The sequence below is a fragment of the Eptesicus fuscus genome, chromosome 12 (assembly GCF_027574615.1).
Source record: "Eptesicus fuscus isolate TK198812 chromosome 12, DD_ASM_mEF_20220401, whole genome shotgun sequence".
NCBI classification, from domain to species: Eukaryota; Metazoa; Chordata; class Mammalia; order Chiroptera; family Vespertilionidae; genus Eptesicus; species Eptesicus fuscus.
Window position 1 is genome coordinate 56343528 of NC_072484.1, and position 26998 is coordinate 56370525.

The window sequence follows — 26998 nt, forward strand, 5'->3', positions numbered from 1 at the left end:
CACGGATAGCCTGCCAACAGGTACAGCAAATGATCCTAACTGGACACAAGTGGCTAAAAGCCCAAGCAGCGGGGATAGTGGACCCCCAGTGTACACGCTGATTAGACTTAACCAGTCTTGGAATTTGTCTGCTCCCCAAACACCCATTTCCTTCCACCAGCCAAGAGTTTCAGGAGGCTGACTCCTGGAGAAGGAGCACGTGGACATTCCTCAAGAAAAGCTGGGAAATTCTCAGTCCCACTGCTTTCCCAGGGTCCGCTGACCACAGGCACCAGGACTATAGCCAGGGGCCTCTTGGACTTACTGAGGCCCATGCTGTTAGGACAGAGTTGCCAAAAATTTTTCTGTCCAATTATCTTACTAGCTTTGACACTCAGATCCTGTCCATTCATGTTTATAACTTTTGGCATGCTTGGGCCCTATCCATTCATATTTTTAGCTTTTTGAAACCCCCCTGCCTCCATCCTGGCCAATGGGGGAGACTCCCCAACAATGAACTGTACAGTAACAGTATATCAAGTACCTTGGAGCAGTAAGAGAGCAGGGGTTATAATATAGCAAGAACAGGATCAAGACAAGGAAGCCCAGTATTTCTATTATTATTTAACTTTGTTTTCGTGTTATTAGCCAATTAACTAGACAAGATAACACAAAGACATAAGAATTGGGGGGAAAATAAAGAAGAAAACCCTATATCGTTTATTGGTTTTATTTTGACTATCACCCAAAGTCAAATAATCTTCTGTCACCATATATTTGGACCTCTTTACCCTCTACTACCTCACCATACCTTCCCTCTGGTAACTACCATACTGTTGTCTGTGTTTATGAGTTGCAGTTTTATATCCTATATATGAGTGAAATCATATGGTTCTTAGCTTTTTCTTACTGACTTATTTTGCTTAGCATAATATTCTCAAGGTCCATCCATGTGTCCAAATGGCAGTATTTAAGCTGAGGTACTTGCCTTTTACACTGAGTGGCCAGATTATTATGATCTCTGAACACATAATAATCTGGCCACTCAGTGTATATCCTATATAATAAAGGCTAATATGCAAATTGTCCCCTCGACCAGGAGTTCAACCAGCAGGAAGGCTGGCCAACCGCCCATGTCCCCTCCCCCTGGCCAGGCTGGCCAAACCCCACCCATGCACGAATTCATGCACCTGTATATACATACATACACTGAGTGGCCAGATTATTATGTATTCAGAGATCATAATAATCTGGCCACTCAGTGTATACTCATTTTATTAAGTGTTTTAATCATAAATGGATGTTTTTATATGACTTATATCCTTTGTTTAGTTAATGTGTTGAGTTACATTGGTCGATTTGCATATGTTGAACCATACTGCTGCCGCTGGAATGAACCACTAGATCATGATGTGTTATTTTTTTAATGTATTGTTGTATTTGATTTGCTAGTATTTTTATAGGGTTTTTGCATCTGTATTCATCAGAGATATTGGCCTGTAGTTTTCATTTTTTGTGTTATCCTTGCCAGGTTTTAGTATCAGGGTTATGTTGGCTTCATAACATGTGTTAGGAAGTATTGCCTCTTCTTTCACATTTCATATTTCACATGTCACATCAATATACTTTTATTACCCAAGAAAATCAAATGATAAACTTAAGCAATAAAATAATTCAGAAAATATATAAAATTAACTTATACAAATTAATAGCATTAACATGTATAAGTAATAATCAGTTAGAAAATGTAATAAATGAGAAAGATCCATTTATAATGGGAAAAATATAAAATATTAGGAATAGACTTGGTGAGATAACTTGGTGAGATATAGTCAAAACCTATATTAACAAAATTATAAAGTACAACCGAAAGATACAAAGTTGGCCTTGAACAAAGTGAAAGAGGTTCCTTATTCCTTGTTAGGGTATTCTGACATCATCCAAGAGGTCAATTGATCCTAGTTTATTTAAAATTAAATTGCAATGAGCTATTTTACGAAGCTATAAAGTTGAACAATAAACTCAGATGGAAAAATAGAAAATATTAGGTAGGAAAATACTAAGGAGAAAGTGCTCCAAGAAGGACTAACTCTGCTAGATTTAAAGCATAATATGTCACAGTATAGTTAAAAGAGTGTAGTACTATTACATGAATAAACAGATAAATATAATATAACTAGAGGCCCAGTGCACGAAATTCGTGCATGGAGGGGGGTTGTCCCTCAGCCCAGCCTGTACCCTCTCCAATCTGGGACCCCTCGAGGGATGTCCGACTGCCCAGTGGGATCGGGCCTAAACGGGCAGTCGGACATCCCTCTCACAATCCAGGACTGCTGGCTCCCAACTGCTTGCCTGCCTGCCTTCTTGATTGCCCCTAACCGCTTCTGCCTGCCAGCCTGATCACCCCCTAACCACTCCGCTGCCAGCCTGTTTGCCCCCAACTTCCCTCCTCTGCCGGCCTGTTCACTCCTAACTGCCCTCTCCTTCAGGGTTGATCACCTCCAACTTCCCTCCCTTGCAGGCCTGGTCCCTCTCAACTGCCCTCCCTTGCAGGCCTGGTCCCTCTCAACTGCCCTCCCTTGCAGGCTGGGTGCCTCCCAACTGCCCTCTCCTGCTGGCCATCTGTGGTGACCATCTTGTGTCCACATGGGGGCAGGATCTTTGACCACATGGGGGCAGCTATATTGTGTGTTGCAGTGATGATCAATAAAATATTACTCTTTTATTAGATAGGATAGAGGCCTGGTACAGGGGTGGGGGCCAGCTGGTTTGCCCTGAAGGGCATCCCGGATCTGGTGGGGTTTCCCTTGGGGTGTGGGGCAGCCTGAGTGAGGGGCCTGTGGTGGTTTGCAGGCCGGCCACGCCCCTTGGCAACCCAAGTGGAGGCCCTGGTATCTGGAATTTATTTTCCTTCTACAATTGAAACTTTGTAGCCTGGAGCAGAGCCAAACCTGGGGCTCCCTCCGAGGCTGACAGCCATTTGTGTTGGGGTTATAATTGAAACTTTGTTGCCTTAAGCGGGTGGGCCCGGCCAGGGTGTTCGGAAAGCTTTGCTTCCCCTGTTGCTGGCAGCAACCCTGGCCTGCTCTCTCAAGCTCCATTCTGCCGCCATTTGTTTGAATTTGTTTACCTTCTATAATTGAAACTTTGTAGCTTGAGTGGAGGCTTAGGCCTGGCAAGGGCAGGCAGAAAGCTTGGCTTCCTCTGTTACCTAGGAAACCTTGCTCTCTGTGGCTGTAGCCATCTTGGTTTGGGTTAATTTGCATACTTGCTCTGATTGGATGGTGGGCGTGGCTTGTGGGTGTGGCTTGTGGGCATGTCGGAGGTATGGTCAATTTGCATATTTGTCTATTATTAGATAGGATAGAAATAGAGCCAACTATATGTAAATATCTAGGATATTATAAAAAGTGGCCTCAAATTAATGGGTTAATTAAAGCCTTTTAAATTAATAATTTAATAAAAACAGGATAGCCATTTGAAAAAGATAAAATAAGAGAATTTCTTCATATAATATGTAAACATAAACTTCATATGAATTTGATCTAAATGTAAAAAATAAAACTGTACAGTTACTGCAATTAAACATGGGTGAATCCCTCTATAAACTTTGTTGATAAAAAGATTTTCTCACTATGATTAAAATTCCAGATGTAACAAAAGACTAGTAAATGTGAATAATTAATAATAATATAAGAATAATAACTATAGAAATAATAAACATCTGCATGTTAATGATATCATATGCAAAGTCAAATGGCAAACTAAGAAAAATATTTACTACAAATATAAAGGATTAAAATACCAAATTTATTTTAAAAACTTTTATAATGAAGGAAAAATGCAAAAAATATTATTGAGAAATGGGCAAAAGACATTAGCAGACAACTCACAAGAACACATATAAAAATGGCCCTTAAACATATGAAAAGATTTTCAACTTCACAAGTAACAGAATTAATGCTAATTAAAACCACACTGAGATCCACTAGATACATGTTAATGATTAAAAAGACTTCCCAGAGCTCAGTTGGCTGGAGCATCATCCCAATACTCCAAGGTTGAGGAATTGATCTTTGGTCAGGGCATATATAAGGAGCAATCAATGAATACATAACTAAGTGGAATAAGAAATCAATGTTTCTCTCTTTCTCCCCACCCTTCCTCTCTCTTTCTAAAATCAATTTAAAAAAAGAGTATGTGTATAAAAAATACTTTTTAAAATTGTTCCCATTTACTTTATGTTCTAGTATGTGGGAAGGGTTTGTAAATCTTACATGTGTGCTTATAAAGAATGTATATTCTGTTATTGTAAGTTGTTGGATTACCCACATTTTTGCTGATTTTGAGGGGAGCTCCTTAATCTATCAATTATTGAAAAAGGCATCTTGAAGTGTTACCTATACCAGAACATTTGTTAACTTCTCTTGTAGTTCTCAAAATTTGTGTTTGATGTAGTTTTGACACTAGGTGCACACAAATTTAGAATGTTATGCAGTCCATATAAATTGAGCATTTTATTAATATTTAATAACTTCCTTAATTCTAATAATACTTTTTTGTCTTAGATGACATAATGTTATGGTATTTATGTAAGTACACAATTTTGGTTTTGTTGTGTTTCTTAACATAAAGCTATATATATTACCCAGTATGCCTTTTAACGGGAGACTTGCTCCATTTACACATTTATAGTTGATTACAAATCTACAATAGATCGTGATCTCTTTATTTTTATTTCTGCCATATATTTTAACTTTTCTTTTGTGTTCATTTTATTTTTATTTTTAAAATATATTTTATTGATTTTTTACAGAGAGGAAGGGAGAGGGATAGAGAATTAGAAGCATCGATGAGAGAAACATTGATCAGTTGCCTCCTGCACAACCCCTACTGGGGATGTGCCCACAACCAAGGTACATGCCCTTGACCAGAATTGAACCTGGGACCCTTCAGTCTACAGGCCGACGCTCTATCCACTGAGCAAAACCATTAGGGCTGTCTTCATTTTATAGTTTTCTGTTTTTCTTCCTTTGAGTTGAAACACATTCCCCCCACACATATTCCATTCTGTTTTATTCTTTAGGTCATTACCCTAAACATTTTTAATGTGCATATTTAACTTTGATTCTAGCCATAATAACTATATTTGCCCTCTTCTCAAACTACATAAAGATCTGATTTTTTAGTTAATGTCAAAGGACATGTTAGGCTTCTCTTTTTGGTTGGTGGGATATTCAAGAATTCATCTTAACCAAAATCTTAGCCAAATTCATCTTAATCAAATTTCAGAAAGAGGAAGAGAGAAAGCAATAACCAGAAAAACATTGTTGAAAGCATCGTTTCACTTCATTGTGGAAACTCCAAAAATCAACAGCATACATTTGCCAGCAAGATGTCATAACTTTCATTAATATACTTAACTATCATGAACAAATATTTAACTGATAACCCTCTTTTTGCATTTTAGTTTCTACCTTATTCCATTATGTAAATTGCCATAATCTAAAAACAGCTATCTCAAAAAATAAATAAAGAACTCTAAAAACGAGTCTTATGTGCCAAAGGTTTAATAATCTTCCAATGCCCTCTGAGTCATAACAGCTAAACTTCAGAACTTATAAAATGAAGGTTCTGCACTCTATACCCCTCCCTTCCTTCGGTCTACAGACGATGTCTGATAACCACATTGTACAAGGTATAAACCAGAAGCCTCTCTGTCTCAGTGGGGTTCCAATGGTAGTCGCCAGGTATAATCTTTTCTTAATTAACTCCTTTATCTTCCCTCAGGGGGACATTCAGATATCATGGTCTCTACTTTCCCTTTGTTTTTATCCCTCACAATTCAGTTAGCTCTGCCTGCGGCAATCATCTCATGCAATAACATCTTCTTTGACCCCCTTCTTCTTTTCCATTCCCCCAAACTTAACTCAGGAGAATAAGCATAGGGTTCCTGACCCCATTCTGTCAGTCCAAAATCTGCAGAGCCTGCTCTGGAGACAGAGAGCCCCATGGAGTTGATCTATGGCCTCTAGGCCAGTAGTGTTGTAGAACATTCTGTGATGATGGAAGTGTCCTTTAATATGTGAATATGAAAGCTTCAAACAGTTTCATGTGACTGAGAAAATGAATTTTAAAACTTATTCAATTTAAATGTAAATTTAATTTATGTCAATGAAATATAAATTGAAATTTAATTTTATTAAATGAATTCAAGTTTAATTTAAAATTAAATTAAATATTCACATGTGGGCTAATTGCAACCATATTAGACAATGCAGCTTACCCCATGATAAATACTATTTGTTTTTAGTTTTTTATTGTTTGTGATTAGTATATAAAGATAAAACTGACTTTTTGCATAGACCCTCTTTGTAAGAACTTGAATAGTTATTAACACAAGTAGTTTGTATTAATTAATAAACTAAAAATAAGTAGTCTTTACCATAACCTTAAAGAACACCAAATATCTACGAATAATAAAATATGCGTAAGATTTAGATTTTGTGGTTGTTTAAAAACATGTCTGGAAATCCTTTGATACTTCTGCTATTGAAAATTAAAGTTTATGCCTCCTATTTTTGAGTCTGGACTGGACTTTGTTACTTGCTTGTTACCGATAGAGGACAGTAGAAGTGAAACTCACCGTAAGACTGCTGAAGCTGGGTCACAAGGGCCCTTAAGTTTCTACCTTGGTCTCTTAAAATTCTCAATTTCTTGATACCCCTGTGATAGGATCCTTCAGCTCAGAAAACATCTACTTATCTGAGATGCCTAAACCATGAGAGCCCATGTGTAGGTGTTCTAGTCAACAGCCCCAGCTGAGCTCCGATTTTCAGTCTTACCAGGCCAGTTGGCAGACATGCAAGTGAAGGTGATTCTAGAGTATTTCCATCTATGGCCTTACACATGCTCAAGTGGAGACAAGCCATCTCCACTGAGCCCTTTCTGATTTCCCGACTCAAAGAATCCGTGAACAAAGAAAACATGACACATTTCCAGGAACAGTTTAAAAGAGTTTCAATTTCTGCACACCAGTGCCGACACTTGTCTTTTGTGTTGTTGTTTTTTTAATAGTCATCCTGATATGCATAAGGTTCTCTCCATTGTGGTTTATGTGTGATTTTGTTTTACATTTCCTGGACAATTAATGTCATTGAGCATCTGTTCATATACCTGTTGGCCTTTATTTGCATGTCTTCTTTGGAGAGTTATGGTTTTAAAGACTTCGCTCATTTTTAAATCAGGATTTTTGTTTTGCTTTGCTATTGAGTTGTAGAAGTTCCTTATGTATTTTGGAAATAAACCCTTCATGAGATTTCTGATTTGCAAATATTTTCTTCTGTTTTGTAAGTTGTCTTTTTACTCTATTAATCGTTTCCTTTGCTCTGCAAAAGCTTTTTAGTTTGATGTAGTCCCACTTGTCTATTTTTGTTCTTGTTGTCTGTGCTTTTGGTGGCATATCTGTGAAACTATTGCCAAAACCAATGTCATGAAGCTTTTCTCAGTTTTTCCTACAGTTTTAGGTCTGTGGGAGTTCAGTGCTAGTCACCTCAAAAGGAGCTTATTTGGTAGATGTATTGTTTCAAGCTGAGGGCAAAATTAACTGTGGGCTCCAGAGGAACTTCTACCTCTCTCATGACTATATGAAAGAACTCGAATTAGGGACCTTAACCGTAATGGTAGGCTATTAGAATTAACCTCTTTTGACCTGTCTGTAGGGCTAGATAAACTTCTATTTACTAAACATCTGCTTTTAACATCCTGCAATGACCTCTGGAAGCCCCCAAGGTACATTACTTCATTATTATATATTTCAATATTCTCCCCCTTTCTATTGCAGAATCACTCACATATGTAGGGTATCTAAGTCTCTCATGTAAGTGGAGTTCCCATACATATGCATGTATCATATTTGGTTATTTTCTCTAGTGAATCTGTCTGGTGTCTATTTGATTATTAGATCAGCCAAAAGTTTCTTCCTCCCCTACAGGTCTTGGGTTTAAGTCTTTAATTGAATTGGAGTTGATTTTATTTGATTTGTGTTGTCTTTATGTTTGTTACACTCCAATAAAAATTTATTTTAAAATGGTCTGGGGTAGAAAATTTCTTGGATGAGGATGTAGAAAAGAAAATGTAAGTAATCTTTGGATGTATTTTTCTGAATTACTGTTGCACAAGATTAAATAAATCCTAATCAAACATGTCTGTATTATTATTCAAGAGTAAGTATGAAAAAAAAGACATGTTCTAACCAATAAAATGTGGGAATTCCTGAAAAACAGATTCACTCTAGAAGAATTTCACAAAATTTTGTTCAGAAATAAAAATATTAGAATCATAATGAAAGGAGACTGGACAAAGAAATGTATAAACCTTTGGGCAAAGCTCAACAAACACTGTATAAAAATAAAGTAACAATGTGATTAAAAATAAACTAATATGATGACAAGAAAAAAATTCTATGATGTCCTAAAGTAAATTACAAGAGGCCAGTGGGTGGGAGAAAGAGGCAAATGGTTAATTACTTAACAGAGCCACTGGCCAAAACCTACAAAAGACTGCTTACATTCTTGAATGTATACTAAAACTTTGAATCAACTTCCAAGTAGCTATCTTAAAAATAAAAATTAAAAAAAAAGCCAATCACCAGACTCTACTGCATCCAGCTTATGTATTAAATTTCTACACTATTGCCTACAACGAACCTAGAAATCGGAAATATATCTTAAGAATTATGTACCTTTTTCCTGCCCCTGGAATCTGTATCCAATGTAAATTCTTTCAAAACAATTTTTATCTTTCTTCACCAAACTTATTGTACAAAAGAACCCCATCAGCACCAAGACGGAAGACTTGTTCATTGTTACCTAACCGTTCTGCTGCCGGTGCTTTAGATTGCATGTGCCAAGTCCTGGTCCTTTTTCTGGCTAACATAAGGCTCATAACCCCGTTCTTTCAGAAAAGCTTTTATTTGTGGAGTGTTTTTTTTTTCCTTCCTTTTTCTTTTCTTTTTTTTAAACAAGGAGTAGGAAAAAGTTAAAACTAAAATTCTAAAGTTAAGGCAGGATGGGGTATATCAAAGGGATAACAATGGAATCATTTAACTCATTTTTAAATTTTATTCTATTTTATTTATTAATTTTAAATATATTTTATTGATTTTTACAGAGAGGAAGGGAGAAGAATAGTTAGAAATATCGATGAGAGAGAAACACCAATCAGCCGCCTCAGGCACACCCCCTACTGGGGATGTGCCCACAACCAAGGTACATGCCCTTGACCAGAATCGAACCCGGAACCTTTCATTCCTCAGGCTGACGCTCTATCCACTGAGCCAAACCGGTTAGAGCTAATTTTTTTAAAAAATATTTTTATTGATTTTAGAGAGGAAAGGAGAGGGAGAGAGTTATAGAAACATCAATGATGAGAGAGAATCATTGATTGGCTGACTTCTACATGCCCCACCCTGGGGATCCAGCCTGCAACCCAGGCATTCACCCCAACTAGGAATTGAACTGTGACCTCCTGGTTCATAGGTTGACACTCAACCACTGAGCCACTCCGGCTGGGTTAACTGTTTTTTTTTTTTAAAGACAAATTTATTGAGGTATAATCCTATCCTATATAATAAAACCCTAATATGCAAATCGCACAGCAGAACGACCAGTGAAGCGACTGGTCACTATGATGCACATTAACCACCAGGGGGCAGACACTCAATGCAGGAGCTGCCCCCTGGTGGTCAGTGCGCTCCCATAGGGGGAGTGCCGCTCAGCCAGAAGCCGGGCTTATGGCTGGTGAGTGCAGCGGTGATGGCGGGAGCCTTTCCTGCCTCCACTGCAGGTGGGCAGTAAGGAGTGAGGGGTCCCAGACTGTGAGAGCCTCAGTCTGCAAGAGGGATGTCTGACTGCCAGCTTAGGCCTGATCCACTCGTGCTGTGAAATCTTTCCTGTGGGAAGCCAAGAACTCACACACTACCAGGGATCGGGCCTAAGCCAGCAGGTGGCCATCCCCCAAGGGATCCTGGACTGCAAGAGAGCACAGGCCAGGCTGAGGGAGGCAACCCCCTCCCAGTGCACGAATTTCATGCACCAGGCCTCTAGTTGCTATATAAAAAACCCTGCACCTATTTATAGTACACCATTTGGTAAGTTTGGCATATGGATATGAGGTAAGATAGTAAAAAGCTAGGAGAATTCCTTGGCAAGTAGAATGGAGAAGCTGAGACAGCTGAACAAAAGGGCAGAGCAATTTACAGCCAGATACAGAAGGTCACCTCACTAGAGATAACATCTAGGCCTTAGTTGTATTTCAGTTCCAGGCCCAGAAAAGCAGCAAAACCAGGTGAGCAAAGTCAGGACCAGCTGTAGTGACTAAGGACCCCCTGCCCTAGTACTGACCAATCAGTAGAGACCAGGACCCTGAAAGGTCACACTTGGAAAACTGATGAATATTCCACTGAAACCCTCCCCCTCCCACCTCCCTTAAGATTCCCACCCGCAAAGAGAGATAAAAGCCTTAAGAGAAAGGACCACTGCACACTGTCCCTCCCAGGAGCACACCTGCGCTGCCTTTCCCTTCTTCTCTTCTTCCCCCACAAGCTTGCATCCCCTAAATTGAAGGGACCCCACGAGGCTTGCAACTAGGTGGGAGTAGGTAGCAGCAGCTTATTCCGAGCTAACCCCTGACCCTGTCCCCAAGGGCCCCCTTTTCTCTGACTTCTTAGTGAGCCAAAGCAGCCCAACCGAGGCTCATTTCCCCACCTAGTCCCTCTCCTGTTGCTTCCTCTATCCTAGGCTCTTCCTTGTTTCACTGTCTCCAGCTCTAATAAATGTCCTCTACAAATCGTCTGGACTCACACTGTGAAGTCTTTCCTGCGGGAATCCAAGAACTCACACACTACCAGCCAGCCCTAGGATGACCCACTCGGGAACAGGTCCCCTTTCCGGTAACAGATACACCTCTGAAACCACCACCACACTAGAGATAAAAGGCAATGTTAGAAAAGAAGAGAGCAAAGAAGAAAAGTATAGAAAAAACATTATAAATGGAAAATGCAAAATGAGAGAAATAAGTTCAAATATATTGGCCATGAAAATCATTAAAAATGAGCTGAGTTTAATAATTATAGAAATATACTAGAGGCTCGATGCACGAAATTCGTGCAAGGGCCTTGCCCCCCCCTCACCCTTCCCCCCACTGTAGTGGCTGCCTCTGCCTCGGCCCCCGCCCACTGCAGCTTTGTCCAGACTAATTAGCATATTATGCTTTTATTATTATAGATAAGATAAAGCTATAATATCAGCTATATGCTGTGTTCAAAGGCCATATATAAATCAAGAAAACAGAAAGATTAAAAGTGGGTAGACAAAAAAAAATTATGCCAGACAACAAAATATAGACTTTAAAGCAAAAAGTATTATTTTTTTAAAAAGAATATTGCAAATAATAAAAAATTCAACAAGAATTTATGCAAAATAAAAAATTATGCATACCTGTAAAATAGATTCAAGTAGGCAAAACTTTAATTCACAAATTTTGAGAACAAATTAATACCTCCAAAATTATAGTGGGAAGTTTTAGGATATCTTTTTCAGTAATTGACAATGAATCAGACAAAAAATTTGTAAGGGTATCCAGGACTTGGACAACCTAATTAAGTTTTATATATTAGCAAAATGTAGAGTTTAACAGGCCAATTAGCGAATCTAGGTTCTTCTCAAACACATATTAATCAGTTGCCAAAATTGATAACATATTAAGTATGGGGCAAGTTTCAACATATTTCAATGAATCAGTGATCATACAATCTTTTTTTTTTTTTTTTTTTTTTTTTTTTTTTTTTTTTTATTTTTATTTTTTTAATTTCTTTATTGATTAAGGTGTCACATATTTGTCCTCATCCCCCGATTCCCATCCCACCCCTCTCCCCACGCATGTCCCAATCCCCTGTTGAACTTAACCGTTGGATAGGCTTATATGCATGCATACAGGTCCTTTGGTTGAACTCTCCCCCTCCCCCCCACCCTCCCCCTACCCTCCCCTATCCTCCCTCTGAGGCCCGATAGTCCGATCGATGCCTCCTCGCTTCTGGTTCTGTTCTTGTTCCTCAGTCTATGTTGTTCATCATTTCCCCTAGATGAGCGAGATCATATGTCACTAGATATATACTAATAAGAACTGAATGTGAGACGAGCAATAATAGTTATGCTGACAGGCAAATGAATCAATCTGTAGCGAGCTTCCCCCTGGACCAACAGTTCTTTTGAGACCCAATTTCAATGTCCAGTAGTTCCTTATGTGTACATGTCAGCACTGACCCCTCAGCTCTGGATGGTGGACAAATGGTGGTAATGGAGGTCCGACTCCCTCTGGTTTGGTCTCGGCCGAACCCAGGGGCACGGCGTCACCCGGACTAAGGGGCACGTGGCCTGACCCATACCCAAGGGGCGCGTGGTCTCACCCGGGCCTGGGACCCAGCCTCACCCGGATGGATCCAGGGGCGCACGGCCTCACCCGGACCCAGAATCTGGCTTCACCCGTACCCAGGGACGCTTGGCCTCTCCCAGACCCAGGGCCACTTGGGCTCACCCGGGCCTAGGTGCACGAGGCCTCATCCGGATCCAGGGACACATGGTCACACCCGGACCCAGGGACGCTTGGCCTCTCCCAGACCCAGGGCCACTTGGGCTCACCCGGGCCTAGGTGCACGAGGCCTCACCCAGATCCAGGGACACATGGTCTCACCCGGACCCAGGGACGCTTGGCCTCTCCCAGACCCAGGGCCACTTGGGCTCACCCGGGCCTAGGTGCACGAGGCCTCACCCGGATCCAGGGACACATGGTCTCACCCGGACCCAGGGACGCTTGGCCTCTCCCAGACCCAGGGCCACTTGGGCTCACCCGGGCCTAGGTGCACGAGGCCTCACCCGGATCCAGGGACACATGGTCTCACCCGGACCCAGGGACGCTTGGCCTCTCCCAGACCCAGGGCCACTTGGGCTCACCCGGGCCTACGTGCACGAGGCCTCACCCGGATCCAGGGACACATGGTCTCACCCGGACCCAGGTTCGCTTGGCCTCTCCCAGACCCAGGGCCACTTGGGCTCACCCGGGCCTAGGTGCACGAGGCCTCACCCGGATCCAGGGACACATGGTCTCACCCGGACCCAGGGACGCTTGGCCTCTCCCAGACCCAGGGCCACTTGGGCTCACCCGGGCCTAGGTGCACGAGGCCTCACCCGGATCCTGGGACACATGGTCTCACCCGGACCCAGGGATGCTTGGCCTCTCCCAGACCCAGGGCCACTTGGGCTCACCCGGGCCTAGGTGCACGAGGCCTCACCCAGATCCAGGGACACATGGTTTCACCCGGACCCAGGGACGCTTGGCCTCTCCCAGACCCACGGCCACTTGGGCTCACCCGGGGCTAGGTGCACGAGGCCTCACCCGGATCCAGGGACACATGGTCTCACCCGGACCCAGGGACGCTTGGCCTCTCCCAGACCCAGGGCCACTTGGGCTCACCCGGGCCTAGGTGCACGAGGCCTCACCCGGATCCAGGGACACATGGTCTCACCCGGACCCAGGGACGATTGGCCTCTCCCAGACCCAGGGCCACTTGGGCTCACCCGGGCCTAGGTGCACGAGGCCTCACCCGGATCCAGGGACGCATGGTCTCACCCGGACCCAGGGACGCTTGGCCTCTCCCAGACCCAGGGCCACTTGGGCTCACCCGGGCCTAGGTGCACGAGGCCTCACCCGGATCCTGGGACGCATGGTCTCACCCGGACCCAGGGACGCTTGGCCTCTCCCAGACCCAGGGGCACGTGGCCTCACCTGGGCCTAGGTGCACGAGGCCTCACCCGGATCCAGGGACACATGGTCTCACCCGGACCCAGGGACACTTGGCCTCTTTCAGACCCAGGGCCACTTGGGCTCACCCGGGCCTAGGTGCATGAGGCCTCACCCGGATCCGGGGACACATGGTCTCACCCGGACCCAGGGACGCTTGGCCTCTCCCAGACCCAGGGGCACGTGGCCTCACCCGGGCCTAGGTGCACGAGGCCTCATCCGGCTCCAGGGACACATGGTCGCACCCGGACCCAGGGACGCTTGGCCTCTCCCAGACCCAGGGCCACTTGGGCTCACCCGGGTCTAGGTGCACGCGTCCTCACCCGGATCCAGGGACACATGGTCTCACCCGGATCCAGGGACACTTGGCCTCTCAGACCCCGGGGCACGTGACCTCACCCATGCCTAGGTGCACGAGGTCTCACCCGGATCCAGGGACACACGGTCTCACCCGGACCCAGGGACGCCTGGCCTCCCCCAGACCCAGGGGCACGTGGCCTCACCCGGGCCTAGGCGCACGAGGCCTCACCCGGATCCAGGGACACACGGTCTCACCCGGACCCAGGGACGCCTGGCCTCCCCCAGACCCAGGGGCACGTGGCCTCACCCGGGACTAGGCGCATGAGGCCTCACCCGGATCCAGGGACTCACGGTCTCACCCGGACCCAGGGACGCCTGGCCTCCCCCAGACCGAGGGGCACGCGGCCCCACCCGGGCCTAGGTGCACGAGGCCCCACCCGGATCCAGGGACACATGGTCTCGCCCGGACCTAGGGGTGCGTGGCCTCTCTCAGACCCAGGGGCACGTGGCCTCACCTGGACCTAGGTGTACGAAGCCACCCGGACCCAGGGGCGCGTTACCTCTCTCAGACCCCTGGTCGCGTGGTCTCACCCGGATCCAGGGGCTCACGGCCTCACCCGTACTCGGGACCCAGCCTTACCCGGATCCAGGGGCCCACGGCCTCACCCGGACCCAGGGTTCAGATTCGCCCGGACCCAGGGGCACATGGCCTCACCCGAACCCGGAATCCAGCTTCACCTGGACCCAGGGGCGCGTGGCCTCACCCAAACCCAGGGGCGTGAGGCCTCACCTAGACCCAGAGGCGTGTGACCACATCTGAGCCCAGAGGCTCGCAGGCTCGCCTGGACTTGGGTCTCAGCGGGGTTTCGTCTTCTTGATCCCAATTCCTGTTGGTCAATTCCCTCTCAGCAATTCCTTCGGTCATTTTCTCAGAGCTCCAGGGCGGCTGCCGCAGAACTCGTTGGGCGGCGGGCTCGGCAAGGCTCTGGTGTGCCCGGTGCCCGGCGGTGGGCTGGTCCGGTGTCGCTGCGTCGGCCCTTGGGTCTGCAACGGTGGCCAGTCGCTGAGCGTGCGCACCTGGCCACTTCGGGGCATTGAGATTCTTGAAGGACTCGGAGGTCAGCAAGCACGGAGTCTCCCTCCCCATGTCTCCCAGGGGCTCGTCTGTCCGTGCTCAGCAGCGAGTGGAGCCGTCCCCTCAGCCGGAGACCGCCGGGGGAACTGTGCCGAGCACGTTCCAGGCCACCATTGTGTCGCCTGAGCCATAGTTCTTAAAGTGTGGACTTTGGGTCACCGGCATCAGCATCATCCTGCGTACCCCTCTCTTTTATTCTAGTTGTAGAGCATCTGCTCAGCCAGCCCCCCGGTCTTTCTGGCTGGTGTCTGCTCTGCTCTCCCGTCGTAGTCTCAATATTGTTGTGGTAGGCAACGATCAGGCTGCCGCCCTATGTCTCCATCTTGGTCCTCCTTTGTACAGTTAAGTCTTGATTGTTGTTGGTGTCACTGGGAGGAATTGTCCTCCAGGCCAATTGGCCGTGAGGACCCTCTTTGTCTATATAGGAAGAGTTGCTGTGCAGGAGACATGTTTGTGGGCCGGGTCTTGATGCAGCAATGCCTTGGCGCTCACTGAGCCTGCCTCTAGAATGCCTCCCTTATGCAAGTGATTGAAATCTGGTGTCATCTCCCACCAACCACTAGATGCCCTCGTTTCTGGGTCTCCAATGTAGTGTGGGTCAGCCACTACCTGAGGCACTCAGCAGGAAAAAGCTTCTGCTCAGCTTGGCTGGGGCGGAGCTACAGGGTGGAGCCTACAACCTTGGCTTCCTGTCAGCCCCGCCCTATGAGGCTCCTGTGTCTGTGTCCCTCTGTATTCCTTGCAAACACCTCTGAGAGAAACGCGCCCTGGAGTTTCGCCCACTGCCAAACAGTCCAGTCCCTCCCCTAATGAATCTGGACTCCCAGATTCTCGCCTGGAACTGGGTTTCAGTGTAGTTGGAACTGGGTCTCAGCGCAGTCTGGCGTCCCTGTCTCCTTCCCAGCAGGGCCACCCAGTGGCGCAGGCAAAAGTCCGTCCTCTGCGCACCTTCCAGTGCGCGCGTCTGGAGCCGCCGCTTCTCTGTGCCTCCGCCACCACAGCCCAAATTCATTCCCCCAGCGTGCGCCTGGCTTCCCAGGGTTTCGCCCGGAACTGGGGTTCAGTGCAGTCGGAACTGGGGTTCAGCACGGTCCTGAGCTTATGTCTCCTTCCCGCTAGGGCAGTTCAGTGGCGCAGGCAACAGTCCGTCCTTTGCGCCCCTTCCCGTGCGCGCCTCTGGAACTCTGCCTTCCCCCGCTCCTCTGTGCCTGCGCCCCACAGCCCAGATTCATTCCCCCAGCCTGCGCCTGGCTTCCCAGGGTTTCGCCCGGAACTGGCGCTCAGTGCAGTCGGAGCCGGCGCTTAGCGCACTCCGGAGCCTTTATCTCCTTCCTGCCAGTGAACGCCGGCCAGGCCGTCAGCCGCCCCTTCCTCTCCGGCTCCATCCTCCCTGCAGGCGCGCGTGCTCGTGTCTCCGCCAGTTTCTCCATACCTCAGGCTTTTACGGCTCCCCCGATTGTCCCCGTGGCCTTCTCCTTCCCCCCAGCTGTGGGCATTTCAGTCCGCCAGCTCTCCTGTGGTTCTGGACGATGTCCGTTCTGACCTCTAGTTGTGCCTTTGAAATTGTTGTGCCCGGCTGCAGGTTAGGTGTTTCACCTATGCCGCCATCTTGGTTTTTCCTGATCATACAATCTTAACACAATTAAGTTAGGGTCAACAATGTAAAGATTTTTTTAAAAAGTCTCTATGCTTGGAAATTTATTAACAGCCATCTAAATAACTGATAAAACACACACACACACACACACACACACACACACACACACACACACACACCTTATACTGGGAATTAGTATTTTCGGTTTTTATTGCTAGCCCCAGATCTACTTTGATTTCTGTCATATTTCTTCAAGTCTAAGCACTTTTAAGCTTGCCTCAGTGATGCAAGCACAGCATACATTTAGGTATTCATGGGAAGATTTCTAGAGCTTTCTTTCTGTGCAGCTGCCTCATTTCTGGTGTTTTTTCATGCAAACCTCGCAGCTCCAGCCACTCCCAGCGGTGACCTCTCTTTCCTCTGGGTGACAGCTAACTCTGCTGGGGCTCTCTATGAAAGATTGAGCCAGCTCCCTGTTGGAAAATGCCTTAAGGCAGAGAGCTATTTTTGGCTCAGTTAGTTCCTTTCTCTTCTCTCAGGGAACACAATCCTGTTATTATATATTCATGTTTACATAAAAATTATATATTTTGTTCAGATTACTAGCATTCTTTGATAAGAGGGCTAGTCTGCATCCAATTACATCCTGGCTTAGGACTTTTCACCTTTTCTCGGTGCTGCTTCCAGTCTAAAGCAATCTTTCCCTTGCTCCCTCCCTTCTTGCCCTCATATGCATTCTCCTTCTCCCCCCAGATGATGGGCAAACTAACATAGTCTCCTCAATGCTTAGCCTTTCACGGAACAGAGAAAAAGCCAAAAGTTGTTTCAAAGTGTTTCTGCTGTCTATTCAAAAAATTGCAGACCGAAGATGTTTCACAATGCGTGTGTGTGTGTGTGTGTGTGTGTGTGTGTGTGTGTGTGTTGGCAAAGGGCCATTTAAAGGGGGAAAAAAGATGAATTGAGATTTTAATAAAATATTCTGGCTAAAACACTTTTGTGATTTCCTCATTAGTCATTTCATATAATTCATTTTCCTTTTTTTCATTTTTCACGCTGAACATTATTGAATATGTGTTCCTGTGATAATTTTGTGTGTCAACTTGACTGGGCCATGAGGGTGCACAGACATTTGGTTAAGCATTATTCTGGGTGTGTTTGCGAGGGTGTTAACTTTTGAATCAGTAGACTGAATAAAGCAAATTGCCCCCCTCACTGAAGTCCTGAATAGAAAAAAAAAGGCTGAGTAGGGAGAACTTATTTTCTTTCTGCTTGACTGTCTTCTAGCCTAGACTTCCATTGGTTCTTGCCTTTGTACTCAGACTTGGAGTGGGACTATATCATGGGCTCCCCTGTGTTTCTAGCTTGCTAACTGCAGATGTTGGGACTCTCAGCCTCTATAATCACGTGAGCCCATTCCTATACAAAAGCTTTTAAAATATGGATACAGTATAACTATAACTATAACTATAACTATAACTATAACTATAACTATAACTATAACAACTATAACTATACAAGGTCTCCTATTCCTATTGCTTCCGTTTCTCTAGAGAACTCAGATTAATACAATGTCTTATTGAGTGATTTTAATTACATTGAATCTTTTTGGCCAACTTATTTTGGTGTATTCATAATAATCTGCACTATCTTTTGGGGACTGTTTTGGTTCCTTCACTTCACAGTGGAGCTACTTTTGAGAATTTTGGGGAAAAGAAAAGGAAGAGAGCCAGGCTTACAGGCTGTCTGTCATGTGTGTGAGTACGGGATGCACACACACACAATTTGGAGTCTTTATATTGCTAAGTTATATACTTGAACGGGTGCTTCCATTTCAGATGAAACATGTTACATTCTCCTAGGCAGAAGGGCACACTGAATTTTCCTGGCTGGAGAGGATCATGAAAAAGACAAGACCAATTTAGTGCAAATTTTCTCAGCATAGCAGTCTCCTGTTATTTATGAACATGAGCTAATGTATATTCTGAATTATGTTCTCAATAAAAACAGAAAAATTCTTTTGAGAAACCCAATTCATGATGAATGTAAACATTAAAAAAACTTGCAGTCACTTTCCATAGCTGACAAATTAGTGATATTCAGTTTTTCACCACTAACATTTAACTCAAAGAAGCAAGTTATAATCACTGTGAAAACATGTAATGAATATTTTAATAAAAACATTTACACTCCAAGTAGATGCACATGGTTTTCTGTTTGACTTATACATTGATATTTACTAGGCCTGTGCCTTAAAGCACATAATTGTAAAATTCAATTATCTTGTATCTATCCATATTTGTTGCTATGTCAAAAAACATTTATAAATGGAAATAAAATAATTTAATGATGCATGTAGAGATTTTTAATGGTGTTTGCATATAAAAGTAAATTTCTATCAAATACAATAAAATCTTATTTGGTTTTTGTAGGTAGAATAAATGCTGGATACCTTTTTTTTCTGAAGTTACAACTGAAGATAAATAGTTAAGGAGAAAAAGAGAATTGATCCTAAAGAAAACTTGTTTCCTAATTTTCTGTTTCAGTTTTATAGATTACTCAGTTATACGGGTTTGAAAGAGCACTGTGTGTTGTTGATGGAACTATTTTACCAGATTAATGTTTTCAAGTATTGCTAAATAAATGCATGTAGAGGAGAATCCACTGAAGAATTCACTGCTTAGGAAGAAAATGTTTATCTCCCTTAATCACTAACTGAAGTCATTTATATGAAAGAAACATCTGAATTACTAAGAGTATACTATTTTAGAAAGAAAGAAAACAGAAAAAGAAGGGAGAAGAGGAGGGAAGAAGGATTTTAAGAGTATGTTTCATTGTTCTTCACTTCCTTCCCAATGTCTACCATAGTGCTTTCCACATACTAAATGTTAAAATGTTTTGGTTCAAAGAACATAAGACATTATGACCTAGCCCATTGGATAAATATGTAGCTTATTTAGAAGATGACTATTTATTATTGAATGCAACTATATCACTGACATGTAGCTTAGGATCAGAGGACTGGTTTGCAATAAAATCCCTGATGGTTTTGAGAATAAAAGTGACTCTCAGAAAGCAAAATAACCAAAAGAGCCAAGGTGGTGAGGGCCAAAGAAACCTGAAAGCTCTTTATGCTTTGAGAAATCACAGTGTTCTGCAGGGATCCTGGAATAAATAAAAAGTTTAAAACAACTTTGATGCTTGAAGACTGTGAGACAACAGAAAGTCAGCCCAGGATGGGGAAGCAATGGCAAGAGACATCAAGTACAATCCTCTCCTTGCCAAGTGAGAAAGTGATGTTGACAGCTGGTGACAAAGGAGCTGAGCTTTTTTTCTTTTCTTTTTTTTTTTTTTTTCAAAAACTTCCAGCTTTTTAATCAACCACACTATTAAATTTTTTTCTTTTTTTATAGATTCTTTGTTAATCAAACTTGTGAACAGACCTTTGTGTCCATAGTGATAAGTAAGGTACGAATGCGAGGAATTCTTAATTTGTATGTTCTGGTCCTAGACATGGAAGTGCGAAGATTACCTTCTATTATATTTATATTATATAATTGTTTTGCATTTCAATATCATCTCAGTTTACTTATAACTGAGAAGCTTTTCATATTTCTTTTCTTTCCCAGAATACCAAAAGTTTCTAATTCTAAAGGTTTCTAAAGGTTTCTGTGCAAGTGAACAGTAGGCTCCCAGCAATTAGGGACATTAAAGGAATAAGAATGGCATGATCTCTTTGAGGAGAGCTCTACTTTGAAAAATGGAGACAGACTTCAGGAAAGGAAATCGTATTGGTGGGGAGGGGGGTCTTGTTCATTTGGTGATATTTATTGATTGTGTCTATTGCCAACATTTTTAAAACAATTCGTGTTCCTTGCTGCTCAGAAGTTTACTGAAAATACCAGCTCATTAAAAGCACTGAAATCTGCAAAGCCTGTCTCTGCTACAGTGACATTTACAGCATGGAGGTGATGCTTTCTCACACAGTCCTGGGGATGCTGACCTGACTAGGGGCTGGCATTTGCATGGTTGAAGACAGGAGAGGTGGGCAGATTCAGTGTCATTCACTAAGTTTGGGGAGTACTCTAATGATCTGTCCACTTTAATAAAGACAGATTTTGGTAAAGTAAAAAAAAAAAGAAAAAGAAAAGAAATAAAAAACAAACAAACAGAAAAATGGAGACAGAATTACCCCTAACATTTTGGGGCCCGGCAGATAAGAATGAAAGTAGAGTCAATACCCTATATGTTTAAATATTTTTTAAATTATCAATCATCTTAAAAAATGTTAAATAAAATATGTTCTGTTCTCATATCTTGAAAAATACACCTTTATGATGAATCAAAACTATTTGTGAAAGTTCACGGTTTTAATATGATCAGAAGTCAGGAAAATATAAAAAAAAAAACACTGAATGTAATTATTATGGCTCATGTCTGAGGATTCTCTCTATGGAATGGTGACTTGGAATGAGTAATAAAATAAAGGAATTTATGTATAACTGGTAAGTTATTATACACTTTACTTACTGAAGTGTTTTTTTATGACATTTCAGTAAAACTATAACATATAGTCATGATAAAAAAATTTCACATAATTTGTGGCCTATTGATAGAAATAGTACACTATACAATCATTTTTAAGTTATTGCTGTTCTTAGATACTTTTTCATTAATTTAAATTTGAAGAAACTTTTACTGGCTAAGATAGTAGCAACTGGAATTGTCTATAAGACTCCATAATACAATATTTATTTATGAAAATAAATCATTATTTTACACAGCATGTTCAAAACATTATGACAGGGTCAAATATGACATATTATATCCAAATAAATTACTACAAATTATTTTAACTTTATCACATAATTTTTTATTACTTATGTTGTGAGGTTTACTATGTTTCAAAGCAATATATAGTTGCACAAAATAGACTCCAACTTTTTATTCTTTAAAAATTTCAATCTTTAGAGATTAAAAATATAACAAAAATAGTGTTTTGTAGCTCCATTTGTTCAAATCTCTTAAAATGTTTAAATCTTTTTTAAAAATTAAAACTTTATTGTCAATAACAGGTAGAAAATAATTTTATTAGATTCTGAATTATTTTTCCAAAAATCTTCCACTTTATAGTTATGGAAATGACTGTTTTATTTTTATAATTTACTTAAATTTCATTGGGATGTCACTTTTGCAGCATTGTTGATATGTAGTTTCTTTCCATTTAGAAACTTTTGTGTCAAAACTTTTAATTAGTATTTTTAAAATCACATTAAAAGTTAAATAATAAAACTTGAATCTGCTTTGCACTTTTGATATGCTTTAAATAGCAAGACATATTTTATAAAAATTATTCTAGGTAGTATAAATTTAATAATTAAATAACTTTTGCCCCAAATCACTATTTTTCTTTATTTGAGGCTCTTTTGTTATTTTGTAAAACTATCCTAATGCATTTCACATCTTTCTAGATAAAATCTAATTGGTTTAACAGCATTTAATTGAAAATTATTTTTATGTCAATTTGACATGTGTTTTGTCAAGACGTTCTTTTTTAAATTGTTTTTCCTTTATTGATTAAGGTATTACATATGTGTCTTTATCCTCCCATTGCCCCCCCACCCCACTCCCATTCATGCCCTCACCTTCCTGGTGTCTGTGTCCATTGGTTATGCTTATATGCATGGATACAAGTCCTTTGGTTGATCTCTCCCCCCTAAGATGTTCTTATTTTTCAAAATTGTATTGGCTATTCTTGTTGCCTTGAATTAAAATAAATATTCAAATGAAATTGTAAATTTCTATTAAAGAAGCCATATGTTTCTTTTACTCTGGAAAAATAAGAATAGTAATAAATAGAATTTTGACTTAACAACTAGACAACACAGGTGAGTTGTAAATATAGACTTTCATGTTAAATTCTAGATAAATTTAATTTTCTAACTATAATTTCCTTTTCCATATGGAAAGTATCTTAAATATTTATACTTTGATAATTGCATATTATTTTTAATAAAACTTTTAACCACTCATATTACTGTATTGGGTACCTATCATGTGCAAAACATTCATTATAGGTTATCCTATGAGCCCATTATCTCTAGGTATAAACAATTTTATAACTTTGTGTTTATTTTGAGATCACAGACAAATTGCAGGCTACATTATGCTGCTGTAAAAAATAAAATGAAAACATGAAGATACAATGAAATTAACTTGGCAAAAACTTCTTTCCCTTGGAGACAAAAATAGTCAATTTCTCATCCCTCAAGTGAAAAAAAAAGATATTTAGAATAAGAAAAATAGGTGGCTCCCAGTTACATTTAGACTCTTAGCTGCATGTATAAACAGAATGAAGAATAGACAGCAAATCTAGTTATAATGGGCACACAATTAGAAATAGAACATTTGTTTTTGTAAATGGTAGCCAAATATTTAGAAATATGAAAAAAATGTCTATTAAAAGTATTCACTTAAAAATATAGAATCTCTAAATCAGCTAATGTCATGACAACAAAGGTTGAGTAGCAGTAACACAGATGGCAGTTATTAATTTACAGATGGCCTTATCCCTGTTTGGCTGAAACCACCATGACTTGGGAACAGGAGTGTAACTCCACAAGCCAGAAGCCATCCCAGATGGCACACCAGATCTACTACAGAATACATTTCAAGAATGTATACTATAAGAATAACATTTAAGGAATTTGAGATTCACTTTCATTTCTGTGCACCAGCGTCACTCTCTCCTGGGGCATTTAAGGCATACCAAAGAGCCAGGATTTAGAGAAACAAATTCCACTAGATTCTTTTTTTTGAAACTAGCTATCTAAGCTTGAAAATGTAGAGTCATCTGTTTTAAGACCATAACTTAAATAAAATGAACAAATATATGCAAAGCACATTTCTAGGCATCTCAGGAGAAAAATAAGGTTAAAATACATGGCACATGTTGTATATTCTGGTAGTCAATTATTATCAGAGAAAATTCCTTAGTAGTACAAATATGTGTACAAATTTATGGTTTCCAACTTCAACCTAGTCCCCACTGCAATATGGCAATCTATACTAATAATAGACTAGGGCCATCACGACCAGAGAACAACCGACCCTGCCTGGATTGGGGGGGGGGGGCCCACGGGGGGAGAGGGGGCGGTCTTCAAACTACAGCGGCCTAGCCCAGGCCAGCCAGCACCCCAGAGAAGACCCCCGCCAGGATCCGGGGGCGTGAACGGCCTCCAAACTATCAGTGGCCCTAGCCCAGGCTGGCCAGCGCCCCAGAGGAGACCCCCACCAAAATCGGGGTCGTGGCTGGCCTTCAAACTGCAGCAGCCCCTAGCCCGAGGATGCCTGAGTCTGTTCTGGACCTAGGGCCAGGCTCTCCTCTCAAGCCACTCAGAAGCCACCAATGTCTAACTGTCTGTCTCTGGGAGGTGGGAGTGCATCCACTGTCCACCAAAAAAGTAGGACCATCCAACCATTCACAGTCTCAGTGCAGGTGCAAGTCCATGGCTGACAGGGTGAAGGCCAGACCAAAACAAAACAGCAGAAACACCCTGCCCACCTCGGCGGGTGCAGCTGCAGTCCATGTGGCCTGGGCAGTGTAGAAAGCGCTACCTTCTCCCGGGTCCTGTGCTGGCACCGCCGCCTCGCTCACCCTCAAGCCCCCCTGAGTCCTGACAGCGAAGTGTGTAGGGCATCAGTGAAGGAGTTGTGCCATTCTGGGTGCTTTTGCCCAAAGACACCCTTTGGGATGAATTCAGAGCCACATCTCACTTCCCTCGAGACTGGAAGAACCATGTAAAAGGAATTCAACAAAAGCTTCCCACATCTCTGTTTATTCTTTTGAATCCATAAAACGACCTTTAAAAAAGCATTCGGGCCACCTAAGAAAGAATGCACTTTCTGGCCAGAGCATGCAGGATTCTTTTGCCCAACAGGTTAAAGGGAGCAGAGCTGGCACAGTGGAAATGGCCCTGGTGCCCTATGAGGAGACCGAGGGAATGGGTTGCAGAAATTTCATAAGCCTCTTGCCACCTTCTCCTTTGCAAACCACACCATCCAGATCCACCAGGATGAAGGCAACTGGGAGTCACAGCAGTGGTTTGGGACGCAGTAAGCAAATCCCGGCCGGATGGGGGGGTTAAAACATCTGCAATTGATTATAAGACTGGTCTTTATTTAAAAAGAAATAAAAGAACAGCGCTGTTGAGATATAATTCATATACTGTACATGTCACCTAAAGTGTACAATGAACTGGTTTTTAAAAGTAAATTCAGAGTGGTACAATCATCACCATGCCCAATTTTTAAATATCTTCACAACCACATCCCCTCTACAAAAACTTCTACCCACTAGAATCACTTTCCTGATCATCTTCCCCCAAATAGATTGCATTTTAAGGGTGGGTAAAGGAAAGTTGAGGGAAGTTAAAATACTGCACAAAGGATATTTTAAAATGACAAAGCCCAAAGTGAAGACCATGTATTTTCTTTAAAAAAAATTTATATTTTTTATTTCAGAGAGAAAGGGGAAGGGAGAGAGAGATAGAAACATCAATGATAAGAATCACTGATCAGCTGCCTCCCGCAGGCCCCCTACTGGGGATTGAGCCTGCAACCCAGGCATGTGCCCCTGACCAGAATCGAACCTGGGACCCTTCAGTTCCCACAGGCAGACGCTCTCTCCATTAAGCCAAACCAGCCAGGGCCATGTGTTTTTTTTAAGTTCTGTGTGGTTGTAATGGTCCTCCAATCTATACTAATAAAAGGGTAATATGTTAATTAGAGTGGTTGTCTTCCGGACATCCTTCCAGACAAAGCTGCAGCAGCAGCTGCAAGGGCCGAGGCTCAGGTAGCCGTGGGCAGCTGTGAAGGGCTGAGGCTCAGGCCGACAGTGGCAGCAGCAGCAGGGTAATGGGGGCGGTGCTTTCCCCTGATCTGTTAGGTTTCCTCCCGCAGAAGGAGGCCAGACTGGGAGCCAAGGCACAGGCAGTTAGGGGCAATCAGGCTGGTAGGGGAGGGCGGCTGGAGGCGGTCAGGCCTGCAGGGGAGGGCAAGGTAGGGGTGATCAGGCTGGCATGGGTCAAGGTAGGAGCGATCAGGCCGGCAGGGAGTGGGGGACAATGTAGGGCAATCAGGCCGGCAGGCAGGCAGAGGGGTTAGGGACAATCAGGCAGGCAAGCAGGCAAGTAGTTAGGAGCCAGTGGTCCCGGATTGTGAGAGGAATATCCAACTGCCAGCAGTTGGACATCCCCTGAGGGGTCCCAGATTGGAGAGGGTACAGGCTGGGCTGAGGGATGCCCCCCGCCACTTGTGCACGAATTTCATGCACTGGGCCTTTAGTCATGTATAAATTCCTACTTCACTATTTCTATTCTTACTCTCAGAAGGTGACTATGCTTTCTACTTCATGGAAAAAGTAGAGGCTCCATCTACATTACCAAATTGCAATAATATTGGTCTTTACATTTTTTCCTTCCTACTCAGTGAAACATTTACTTTTTTTCCTATCAAGCTATTCTCTCCTTTTGTGTCTTGAATGCTCATTTCTCTAATCTCCTATACAATTTAAAATTATCTTCTCTTTTTAAAGGCATTAGTCTCCTTTGCACTGTCTTCTCATTTTCTATTTTAAAGTACTCTTCCTCTAGCCACCACTCTTTTTATAGTTGTGCTTCCTAAAAGCATCACTGATGTCCACTGTCTTCAATTCCTTCATTCCATCTATTCCTTAACCCAATACATTCTGCAAACATTATTCTACCTAACATCCCTGCCAATGTTCATTTTATCTATTCTCCTTATCATCTTTAGTCCTGTTGAGCCATTCTTTATTCTCCAAACTTTCTACTCCTATGGGTTTATGGAGTGGTTCTTCTCCCACTCCTCTGTTCATATCTCCTGTGCAGGTTCCTCTTCTTGAATCTGCCTCTGAGTAATTGTGTTCCTTCAAGTGCCAACCTTAACCTTGTTCTCCTCTTAATCTTTACTGGATTATCTCTCCTACCTTGATGGTTTTGAGAGCCACAGATACATAACTGCACTTTTTTTGAGACTTAAATGTATTCTGACTTCTGGAGACCTTGTGTCAGTATTCTCTAAACATTTCAGATTATGTGAATTTGTTATTT